The sequence below is a fragment of the Ictidomys tridecemlineatus genome, chromosome X (assembly GCF_052094955.1).
Source record: "Ictidomys tridecemlineatus isolate mIctTri1 chromosome X, mIctTri1.hap1, whole genome shotgun sequence".
NCBI lineage: Eukaryota > Metazoa > Chordata > Mammalia > Rodentia > Sciuridae > Ictidomys > Ictidomys tridecemlineatus.
Genome location: NC_135493.1, coordinates 37,595,866 through 37,608,080, shown reverse-complemented (window position 1 = coordinate 37,608,080; position 12,215 = coordinate 37,595,866). Strand labels below are relative to the sequence as shown.

General features: G+C 40.3%; 1 protein-coding gene across 4 annotated transcripts in view; it reads left to right on the top strand.

The window, feature by feature from the left end:
- Nucleotides 1-705: 705 nt before the first annotated feature.
- The window catches only part of Pak3 (p21 (RAC1) activated kinase 3), a 259,089-nt gene continuing 247,579 nt past the window's right edge, over nt 706-12,215 (top strand). For all 4 annotated transcript variants that reach the window (XM_078034382.1, XM_078034379.1, XM_078034381.1 and 1 more), the window contains exon 1: nt 706-969. The gene's annotated coding sequence lies outside the window, so the exon portion shown is untranslated. The remainder of the gene's footprint in view (nt 970-12,215) is intronic.

Below are 12,215 nucleotides of genomic sequence, written 5' to 3'. Positions count from 1 at the left end.
CAGGTGCAAACTGGGTCTCTAGTTGAATCCATGAGAATCTTTAACCCTCTCATCTCCAGGAAACCAGTCTTGGTTCTCATCTAAACCCAGTACTCCATTCCAAGAGGGAAAATAACATGAGGATTAGATGACATTCTGACACCCAAGAAGCCAGGAGCCTGGATAATGCTGAATGGTGAGCAGATTAAAAGAGAATGGATTGTATACCACCTTGTATACCACCTTGGATACAAGCACAAAGATGTAGCAACAGAAGAAGAGACAGGAAAAAAGATAGAATATAGATCATATTCAAAATTATAGACCCTCCAACTCATGGAAGTCAATTCCAGTTAGAACCCAAATTAATCTTCTGAGTAGTCCAGACAGCACCCAGCAATGTGTGAGAGTTCAATCAATGTAATGCGATGGTGGTGGTGACTGTCCTTAGTCTTTTTCTTTTCTCCTTGACTATAGTTTTCCAGAAATGGGTGCGGATGCAAGCTACCAGTGCCCAGAAAGAAGACTGAAGGAAGGGGTATGAGCATCTTCTCCCCCTCCCGCCCAGCACCCCCAGCCCATACAGTCAGGCTTGGGAGCCTAGAAGGGTTTCACTTCCGCCTGGCTGCAGGAACCACAAGTTCCAGACTAGGTCGGAATTGGAATAATCATAGTCAAAATACACCCAGATGCTCTCACACACCCAGGCGCGCGCGCATCCCCGGGCCAAGGGGCGCACGTGAGCCCACACCCCGCGCACCCAGCCCTGCCTCTCGCCAGAGCATCCTCAGCAGCTGCCACAGAAGCAGCCTCCTCCTTCTTTTCCTCCTCCTCCTCCCACCGCCGCCGCTGCTGCTGTGTGATCTCCTATCCCCTCTCCTCCTCCTTCCTCCCTCAGTTCCTGCTCCTCCTCCCACCCCCGGCTCCTCCTGTCCAGCAGCTAAGGGCAGCAGCTCTCCCTCTATCGGGCCCGCGAAGAGGCTGGAACAGGTCTGTGCGCGGGGTGGTGTGTGTGTGTGGGTGCTTTGTTGCGGGTTGTTGGAGCGCCCGTGGCTCCAAGAGCCGCTGGGAGGGGCACCGGGTGGATGGGAAGAAGGGTAGATTATTCCTGTTTTAAGTCTTGCTTTATGAATAAATGGGAGACATAGGGTGGGAAGGCAGCTCGGTCCCTTTGCCAGCTCGCCTTCCCTCTCGGTTCATGGCGAGAAAGAACTGAAGCTGCCCGGACTCCTGCCCCCGCCCATCCCTAAAGCTCTCTTTCTTTGCGCCCTCACTCCCTGCATCCACTTTCCAGAGCTGAGCTTTCTCTTGTTCTGGGAGCACAGGGATGGGGGAGGGGAGAAATGGATGGAGTCCAGCGGGGCACCTGGGTGCATGGAGCTTTGTTACATATAACAAAAACCAGTCCTCACCAGCTTCCAGTTCCAAGCTAGGCTGCTGTCTGCTGGCGGAGCCGGGTGTGGGCCCGGCAGACTAGGGAAGTGAGAGAATGTGAGGGGGCACTCCCTGTGTGTGACGGGGCATATAGGAATGCAGTGGTGTGTGCCGCGGACATGGTGCGGATTTTGTGTGGGATTCAGTGAGTGTGAGTTGGAGTGGTGTGTGTGCGTGTGTGTCTGCGCCATAGGGCTGGGCTATTCCTGGCATTATATGTCCTTGGGTCTTATTCCATGCCAAGCCAGACTGCAGCAACACGCAGGCAGGAGGATCAGGTCCAACCTGTTCTGCCCACGTTGGAAGGGTAATGATGGTTTCAAAGTGATGGAAATCCCCCCAGCTGGGGCAGTTGCTTAGTACTTTTGGGATGTGGAATTTTCAACCAGGTTGACCAAGACCTGCTGGACATCTTTATAATTCCCCCCAAAATGTCCAACTTTCTTAGCAGGTTTTCTTTTCTCAGCCAATGAGAATCAAAAGTTCATATAGTGATCCCTGCAGTGCCTCCTTCACCCCTTTAATTAATGGATTCTTATGTCTTCCTTACTGCAGAGAAGTTAGTGGTCTCCTAGGATGTAGCTGTGTATTTGGACAAAAAGGATCAAACTAAATACACCTATGTATTAGTCCAGAATTTGCTTTAGAAGTTTTTTTTTTCTCCTTGAATCAAAAAGTGTGAAGTGGTTTGGTAATTTTGTTTTTAATTAAAGAAAGAAAAGATCAATAAGATGAATAAAACTTCTAAACCTTCTCTATGACATTTTTATTTGTGATTTTAATAAAGCATTGCATTTCAGGGTCCAAAAATATACAGTTAAAGGATATACTGACGTTTATTGCACACCTGCTATGTGTCAGTAATGATGTTAGGTACTGAAAGTACAGAAATGAATAAAACATCATCTCAAATCTTAGGGAGTGCAGTCTGGTATGCAAGATAGAGTGTGTAAACAGACAATTAGAATAGAGTGTGACAACGATGGGCAAGGTATTGTGGGAGCATTGAGGAGGGGTGCCTGGCTGGGGTGGGGACTATGCAAAGGCAGGCTACATGGGGAAGGTGACATTTGAGTTGAGTCTTCAAGAATTAATTCACCAGGTGGCTAAGTGGAGAATGGCATTGTAAGTTGAAGGAACAGCATGTATGAAGGCAGAGAGGTTATAGTAAAGTAAGACTGCAGGGAGTCTGGAAGTATTACTGTCAAATTCTCAACAAACCCAGGATGAATGTATGTAGATTGGAATGATGATTAATGGAAAATCCAAAAGGAGCCAGTAATGCAGATTGATAAGGATCAGAACACATCCCCATCTTAAGAAATGTCTAGCTCATTTATTAATATTAGTGTCTTTTGCTTTAAGCCAATCTGATATATGTGAATGGATTTGCAAGGCAAATAAACTAAATGGACAGTGTTCACATGCCGAATTTGTTGCTTTACAAAAGAATTCACAATCGCATCATCTTAAATAACAGACTCTCTGATCTTTATAGTGAATTTTTTTTTCCAAAAATTCATAACACAGAATTTTTCACATAGCCAGTGGATAAAGACAGATATACCCACATTACAGGTACTTTTTAATACAACTTATCAATTTTAATGCAGGAATACCTCCTTATGCTGTGGATGTTTAATAAATACTAAGAGAAAATATGAAAATGATAGCAATAAATATTGAATCCATTGTAATTTTTACTGGCTGTGATCTCTTACCCATTATATTATCTATAAAATACAAATTAACCATGACAAGATCTTCAGGTACTTTTACATTTTAGGTATTTTTAGTAGTGTCACTGGTAATCAACAATATCAACCTGGAACGTGGTGCACACCTTTAATCCCAGTTTCTCTGGAGGCTGAGGCAGGAGGATCGTCAGTTCAAAGCCAGCGTCTGCAAATTAGTGAGGGCCTAAGCAACTCAATGAGACCCTGTCTCTAAATAAAATATCAAAAAGGGCTGGGGATGTGGCTCAGTGGTTAAGTGACCCTAGGTTTAACCCCCAGTACCAAAAAACCCCACCAAAACCAAACAAACAAAAAAACACAATAGCCAGAAGATTTCTGTGCTGTATGTTTTGAAATGGAAACATAATGACTGCTCTAATATTTATACAATTAAGCTAGAATAAGGGCACGTTTAGAGTCTCCTGTTTTGTTGTGCCAGTGCTGGCTGCAAAGGTTGATGAACAGGACTAGGATTGATGCTAGAGATTGATTATTTCTACCGGAAGTGCCTGGTAGGTACAAAAAAATGCCAGTTAAAACTGTGAACTCTGAGAATATGGATCAGCATTTTGAACACCATCTCCCTTAATTGAAGACCAGAAATAGTCTGGGTTCTTTTTGAAAAGAATGTCAGAAGAAGTAGTGGACTTGAATTGACTTGCTTCTTCTTCTGATCAATGCCATATGGCAGAGGAGATGATGGGGTATTTTGGTCTCATCAAGGTGCTTTGTTCACTGTTGATACCAAAAGCTATCAGATAATATCTCTAAAAAACATCCCCCACAGCTGAGGCTATATTGGAACTGATCTTTCTTCTGTCCTGACACCCAAATCAGTCCAATGGCAAGATCAGTGCTTCTTGATGTGTGTTCCAAAGAAGACAGAATGCTAGTAGTCACCCTTCTATGCACACACACTGGAATTTTGTGGTTAAGTTTTGGAAATTTTTGCTTAAACAAAAGCAGATTTGCTTACTATAGAGCTTCTGAAACTCTCCACTAGGCTAATGTATATTGTGACTCTCCAGGAGAATAAAATACAGCATTTCTCAGATATTTGTTGACAGAATCTGGTGTTTCAATGAGCATTTGGCTGGACTGGTGTTAAGAAGAATATTCTTTGGGCAATGCTGGGTGAGACCATTCTTCACTTGGTTCAGAGGCTGTTGATATCTTGCTAGTAAACTTGGATGAGAGATAAACTTGGATGACTTACTTTACCTCTGTTGCTTTTCTTTCCTCCCCTATCTGTAAAATAAGGCTGATAATAATCATTGCTCTCACTGACTGTGATGGTGTGATGACAACTAAGATAATATCTCTGCAAGTATTTTGAGTTCCTTAGAAGAAAGGCTCTATGTAAACTCAAGGTTATTATGAAAGGGAAGTTAAGAATTAAAGCAATTATCCTGATAGTTCAGGCCCAAATCCTGTTTTTCTGCTGAGTTATTGGGCAGACTGCCTCAGTTCTCTGCTTTGCTTTGACTGCAAAGACCTATCCTCATTCAACCTTGGGTGACTCAGTTCTCTGGGCTGATTTCTTTTCACATCCTGAAAATTTCAGTGTGGCCTTTAATTTCCTGATTCAGAGTTATCATCAGTACAGACTTCAGAAAAAACTCATCAATGTGAACACACCCTGCTGACCAGAGAACCCTGGAGGTGGGAATTAAGTTGAGTGGAAAGTTGTTTTTATCCTTCACAGTTATTATCTTTTAGAAGCAGTTTTAAAGGCCATCTTGGAAGCTCACTGCTTCAGGGTCCATCTCTAGTGGCCTCAGTGCTCATTCTGGGTTGGAGTCCTATTTGATGAAATCCATTTCATCAAGGCTGAAGCTTCTTTAAGGAAATAAAGAGGCAGAGGAAATGGCACTCACATGATTATTGGCCCTTCCTGGTTCTCTTGACTCCTATAAATCCTCTCAATCTCTTTTCTTTACAAAGTGCCCTGAAAGAAGAATAGAGCTCTTGAGAATTATGACTAATAATCATTGCAAAATAAGGCTATATGATGCTGGAAAGGGAAAGCAAAGTTGTTCTCTGTTTTTGACAACTTAGTAAAGATGTTTGCCCAGGAGGGGAATTTCATCAAATGGTACATATGCAAGCGCCTTTACAAGTTCATCTGGTGCAAAACTGTTTGGATGAGGAAATCAGGACCACAGAAGTGAAGTGAGTTGCCCAAAGTTACACCGTAACCACCTGACAGAAGTCAAATAGCTAAAACTCACATGTGCTATCTCCTAGTGCTCCTCTATTACATCTAGTTGCCTAGTTGTGTAGTGCAAGGAATGTGGGTTGGCTTATTCAGTTGGATTTGGAGGTTATTTTCAGGTCTAAGCTGTGTGGGCTTCTATGTGGTGGCTTTAGCAGAGGGACAGGTTTCTAGTGGAGTCCCCAAAGATCATGATTCTTTTCTATCCTCTCCATTGCTCTTGAGTATATGATACTCAGACTCAACAAGCCAATTGGACAGTTGGAAGCTCAAGGAATGGTTGTTCTGTCCTACATTCTCAGTTGGATGACTCAGTCATCCCAGTCCTTCTACCCCTGTAGTTATCTTTGTGGGCCAAGGACCTTCTTGAAAGTCTGATGAAAGCTATTGGTGTACTCCCCAAAGAAAGTCCTACACACCCTAACATGTTCATGTAATTTCAGGACTATCTAGATCCAGAGCACCAGTGTGGCTTATTGTTCATGTTGACGCTCAGTCTAGGGTCACTTGTAGATCTTCTCTAAATACTAAAGATTCAGAGGTTGAATTGTCAACCTTAACTTGGGGGCAATTGGAAATGCTGGGGTGAAGCTTGTGCCAAACAGTCTGGGAGAGGGGTAGTTAGGGTGGAAATTCTTTAAGATGAAAGAATGAGATTGAATGCTGAACTTGAATTCAAAATATAAAAGGAATTGAAATTAGCTAACCATGTCCAACATTATGAGAGAGAACTGGGCTGGTGTAGGTGTAGTGCCTCATGCCTATAATCCCAGCTATTTGGAAGACTGAAGCAGGAGAATCACAAGAACAGCCTGGGCAAATTAGTGAGACCCTGTATAAAATATAAGAATATAGAAAGGGCTGGCCATTGTAGCTCAGTGGTAGAGCATCTCTGGGTTCAATTCCCAGTAACACAAAAGAAAAGAGACAGATGTGTATTTTGGGGGGACAGAAAGGGGGAGAAGTCATGGCAGGATAAACAGGAGGAGATTTGAGAGGATGAGCAAGGAGGTCTGACCAGATAGCCTATCCATCATGCCATATCTGAATGAAAGAAAAATACTTTCCTAAGGAATTAGGAACCCTTCTTTTCTCCGGTTTTTCTTCCCCTAGTTCAACCTCTAAATAGCAAAAGCTCATTGTTTGGGGTATTGGAAGTTGTCTTAGATGCTGGAACACTGTGTCCTTGGAAAGGACATCTTTAGAGACTGAAGTGGGAGCTGGACATTGTGGGGGAGTGTCACAGTATGCCTTACGTCTTATTTCAAAAAAGCATTTTTATTATCAAAAAGAACACATGCTCATTTGTGCCTGTAAAAATAGAGATATGAAGTAGACTGTTCCTGGCTTCTCCAACGGAGATTCCCTACCATGTTTGCAGTTTGGTATGTATAATTTCATTCATGTTTTTATGAATATTTGTGTATGTATTAATGTGCATAAAATAATCAGGATGTGACCATGTACTACATACTGTTCTCCAACATGTTTTTTACTAAACCATGTTCCAGAATGTTTTTTCTTGTCAGTATATATCTAGCTATTTTCTTCCTTTTAATAACTATGTAGTATTCCATTATATGGCTGTGACCTAATTTTTTAATCCACCTTTATTAAAGTTTTCTATAATTTCTGATTTTTATATTATTAAATATTGGTACAGTGTTTTTCCTTGTACATGCATCTCAGCTTATTGTTTCAAGTGGTTTTTTTTTTTTTTTGTGTGTGTGTGTGTGTGTGTGTGTGTGGTGCTGGGATTGAACCCAGGGCCTTGTGCATGTGAGGCAAGCACTCTACCAACTGAGCTACATCCCCAGCCCCTCAAGTGTTTTTGTCATATAAATCTATGGTGGTAAAATTGCTAGTTTAAACAGTTTGGCTTATACATCTCTGATTTTAACAGAGCCTGCCAAAGTGGCCCCTGAGAAGGCAGTAAAAATTTACATTTGTACCAACAAAGGCCATTTCTCCATGCTGTTCCTCACCAACTTCAGATATTTTAGATACTTTTAATCTTTGACAATGAGAAGACTGAAAAATGTCCTCCCTTTTCTTTGCCATTCTTTTTATCTGTTTATTAGCGTCTGTATTTCTTCTGTGTGGCCTGTTTTTCTTTTTTAGTTGTTCTTTTTTATTTTGATAACAGAAATCTCTTTATGCATTTGGATAGTAACATATATCTAATATCTATGTTGCAAAAGTATTAAACAGTTTATTGTTTGTCTTTTAACTTTGTCTTTTACTGTACAATGACAGTTATGATTTTTAAAAAATCACAATTGTCAATCTGTTCCTTTGTGAGCACACAACGTCACAATCGAAAATCCTTGTTCTATGTTATATGTACTTGGCTTGTTACTTCTTTAAGATAAATTTGTTCATTTAACATTTTTTCTGGATGTTGCCAAAATCTTTTTAAATGTCTCCACCAATTTATGCCCTATCACAGTGTATGAAAGCACATTTTGGCCCTCCAGTTGATATCTTCTGATAATTTAGGTTGGGGTTCTAAATCAAGTACCAGGCAGGAGTTCATATTAGACAGCGTGAAAATTTGGAAGCAGAAATTCCTAACTGTACATAGAACACATGTAATACATGTTTCACCTTCAATTATTTAAATAAACATGCCTTTAATTCATTTCTAACTAGAACTGTGTCAAAAGTATTTTCCAACATCAAATCCCTATAAATTCACTGTGAAATGAATAGCCATTTAGGGTCATCTCTGCTGGCAGCAGCCAAAGCAGTAACCAATGACAAATTAACTTTAGAACTCCACCTTTTCTTAAGAAACTTGGAGAAAGCTACTGTTGCACCTTTACTCACGTTTGAGGTTAGCGAGATTGATTCTAGAGTTTTCTGGAGGCTGAATATTGAATAGAAATCAACTTTTAACTTGGATTCCTGCAACGAAGACAAGTTTGAGATCCTCCCGTGAGAAATGATGCTAACAGAAATAAACAGTGATGTCACTCTCTGCACAGGGAATAGTGGCTAACAGGTAAAGGTGTAGCTTTTCTCTTCATTCTGCCTGGGCTTTCTTTTTCTTCTTCTTCTTCTTCTCCTTCTTCTTCTTCTTCTTCTTCTTCTTCTTCTTCTTCTTCTTCTTCTTCTTCTTCTTCTTCTTCTTCTTCTTCTTCTTCTTCTTCTTCTTCTTCTTCTTCTTCTTCTTCTTCTTCTTCTTCTTCTTCTTCTTCTTCTTCTTCTTCTTCTTCTTCTTCTTCTTCTTCTTCTTCTTCTTCTTCTTCTTCTTCTTCTTCTTCTTCTTCTTCTTCTTCTTCTTCTTCTTCTTCTTCTTCTTCTTCTTCTTCTTCTTCTTCTTCTTCTTCTTCTTCTTCTTCTTCTTCTTCTTCTTCTTCTTCTTCTTCTTCTTCTTCTTCTTCTTCTTCTCTTCTTCTTCTTCTTCTTCTTCTTCTTCTTCTTCTTCTTCTTCTTCTTCTTCTTCTTCTTCTTCTTCTTCTTCTTCTTCTTCTTCTTCTTCTTCTTCTTCTTCTTCTTCTTCTTCTTCTTCTTCTTCTTCTTCTTCTTCTTCTTCTTCTTCTTCTTCTTCTTCTTCTTCTTCTTCTTCTTCTTCTTCTTCTTCTTCTTCTTCTTCTTCTTCTTCTTCTTCTTCTTCTTCTTCTTCTTCTTCTTCTTCTTCTTGCCAGCATTCAGAAATGGTCAAAGGGCTTTTGGTGTTTTCTTTAGGCTAAAGGTAGGATCTATAGATCAGGAGAAGATGGAAAATCAGAGTGAATGGTTTATGTGTTCAGGAATATCTTTTATGTGAAGAGCACAGTAGCAACCTTAAAATCCCTTGGGGTTGACAGAGCAATGGGAAAGGATGAAAGAATGGTGACAGTTTTTGCTTGCTCATTTTGCAGATAGAGAGCACATCTGAAAAGGAGAAATGCTCTGGGTTGAACATTGAGGGGAAAGGCTCCTGTCCTAATCACTAACACTTGTTAATTAACCATTACCTAGCAACTTCTCTCCTGAAGGGATGGATAGGGGTGCCTTTAAAGTGAAGCTTTCTAATTTGATAGATTTAAAAATGCCCTTTGTATTTACCGACCATTCACCTTTCTAGTGTGGTACTGGTACAACCCACCCCTGGAATGCTTCTCAGCTGTATGAAGATGGGTTGGTTATTGTTCCCAAAGGAATGATTTGGATTACTTAAAACTATTGACAATTATGAGTTGTGGTTTCCCACTTACCTCAAAATCTTGATATTTGGCAAATGGCTTTAGAATGTATCTAATATATAATTTTTTTCTTTTAAGATTTTGGACTAGAGTAAGAATAGTTCACTGGGGAACTGATGCCTAGATAATATTAATAATCATTAATCTTTGCTTCCTTAAAAGTGCTTTTAATTATTAAGCTAATGAATGTCTTGTTTAAGGAAAATGTCCTGTTTTCTTCAGTGCTAAATTATTTAAAACTTAAACATGATAGCCACAAATGATTTCTATGTGTAAATCATATGATACATTTCTCCTTTATGGTGATTACAAGAGGAAAGATATTTTAAAAATATGCTAGGTACTTTCAGTAGAATTGAGAAATGATGTGTGTGTGTGTGTGTGTGTGTGTGTGTGTGTGTGTGTGTGTGAGAGAGAGAGAGAGAGAGAGAGAGAGAGAGAGAGAGAGAGTTTTCATAATGAATTATTCTGTGAAGATAAAGCTGCTTTTTAATGCTGAATAGAACCATGAAAGGACGTCTGTTTCTATACTTAATCCAAAAGGAAAATCTCAGTAGCAAAGAGACAAAGATTGTTGGCAAATGGATCTTACACTGAATTGCAAGGCAGAAGAAGGCTCAGGTTCTGGTCCTGGTTTTGCTCAACATTAGCTGTGTGAACTTAAACAAGAGCTTAAATGTCTCTGAGCTTCGGATTCCTCACACATAAAATGAGAGCAATAATTAGGAAGAGTCATCTATATTGTAGTCCTTCCATTTTAAAAAAAATTGCTATTTCCAAAGTAAAAGCTTACTTTATGACAGAATCATTTGGGTGCACTTTTCAAAAATATGTAGGAGATTTCACTTCAACCAAACTAAATCTGAAATCCAACAGCAGAAATCTACTTGTTAGCTAGCTTCTTAGGTGACTCTAGAGTAGACTGTAACTCCCATCTGAGGTAACTTTCAGAAGGCAAGATCTCCTGGGCTCTCTGACCTGAGGGAATGAAACCATTTTCCAAAGTGGGGAGGTCCTGGCCTCTCTGTTGCTGTATCTTAAAAATCTATGAAATGACACTTGAAGAGACTGGTTTTGATCTAATTTCCTGGGGCTGGTTTATACAGAGGTGAGTGAAGAGCAGAGTGTTCTTTTTAATGACAGCAAGTTTGGAGGAACAAACTGACTGATAATGAGCATATTTTATGGTTTTGGGCACAAAACCTTCAGTAGAGGCATTACTGAGAAAGGACAAAGCAATATCCAGGACTCTTAGATCCTCTCAGCCTAACCCTCTCCTTTGACCCTCAATTCAAGTTTCTATTTCCTTTTTTGATTTGTAAAACTTTAGTTATATTTCCCTTCATTAATCTCTAACCCTTTATGCCCTAACCTCCTGCAATCTCCATCACATTCTAAATAACTTCTCCCTACTTATCACCCCCTGGTCACACCACTGATTTTGTTTGCTTCAGTCTTAGGCACCTTCTCAGTATCATCCTCTCTTCTGAATGCCAAAAGGAAAGGAAACAGCACCAAGGGTACCCCTTTGTACTGCTGATTTCCTTGTGTTCCAGTTCTCAGCCCTTCACTTCATTACAGGAGAAGTTGGAACTTGGGAAATGTTTCTCCAAGGCAAACTTTCAGAGACAGGGAGTCTTGCTTTTTATACCTCGCTACCATTCATTGAGCATTTGCTGTGTGCCAGGTACTGCTCGACTCTCTGCCTATCTTCACAACAATACTAGGTTGATGTTGCTAGCATTACTATTTTATAGAGGAGGAGATGGGGCTCACAGCAGCCAAGTGACTCGCACAAATTCTCTCAGATGGTGAGTGGCAAAGTGAGTCTATCTGGTCCTGGGGTCTGGATGATTAAACAGTGTTCTGCTATTAAAGGCTCCCCATGGTTATAAGGCTGAGGTACACCAAAGGGGGATGTGTGAAGCAACACATTTTCTTGGGTGTGGCCAGTTTGATCCCTGAAGGAATATTAAACTACTGGAAAAGAAAGGAAGATTGTGGCTGGGGTTGTAGCTCAGTGGTAGATCGCTTGCCTAGCATGTGTGAGGCACTGGGTTCAATTCTCAGCATTGCAAAGAAAGAAAAAAGAAGGAAAGAAAGAAGGAAGGAAAGAAGGAAGGAAAACATTGCTAAGAAGGAAAGAAAACATACTTTTTAAAAATAAAGGAAGGTGGGTTAATTTTAATAGTAGCCCAGTGTTGCTAGAATTATTATGTATCATTTTAGGAGTGAGACTAGGAGACTGGGATTATGCCTTGAGAATTGATAACTGAATAAGCATGCAAATATTGGCAGTGAGAAGTAAATTCCTGTGATTCCTCCTGTGACCATTATTAATTTCAGAGATCTTGGGAATGTGAAACATACTTTTGTTTTAGCCTATTACTCCCATCATGTTGCTGATGCCAAAGGTCTATATCACCTCTTGGAGATAGTGACTTTCTGGATAGTCTCAATGAATGGGTGACTGGGATAAGGGAATCAACCAAGAGGAGGGCTCATGATATGGTGAACAACACTCTGGTTGGCTTTGGATTCTTGGGTTTCCCATTTGCTTGAGTCCTTCCTCATTCTCATTATCAAACTTGCAGCATGAAGTCAGGGGTATCTGGAGTCCACCAGTACACTCATTGAACTAGAGTTGATATGACTCAAATT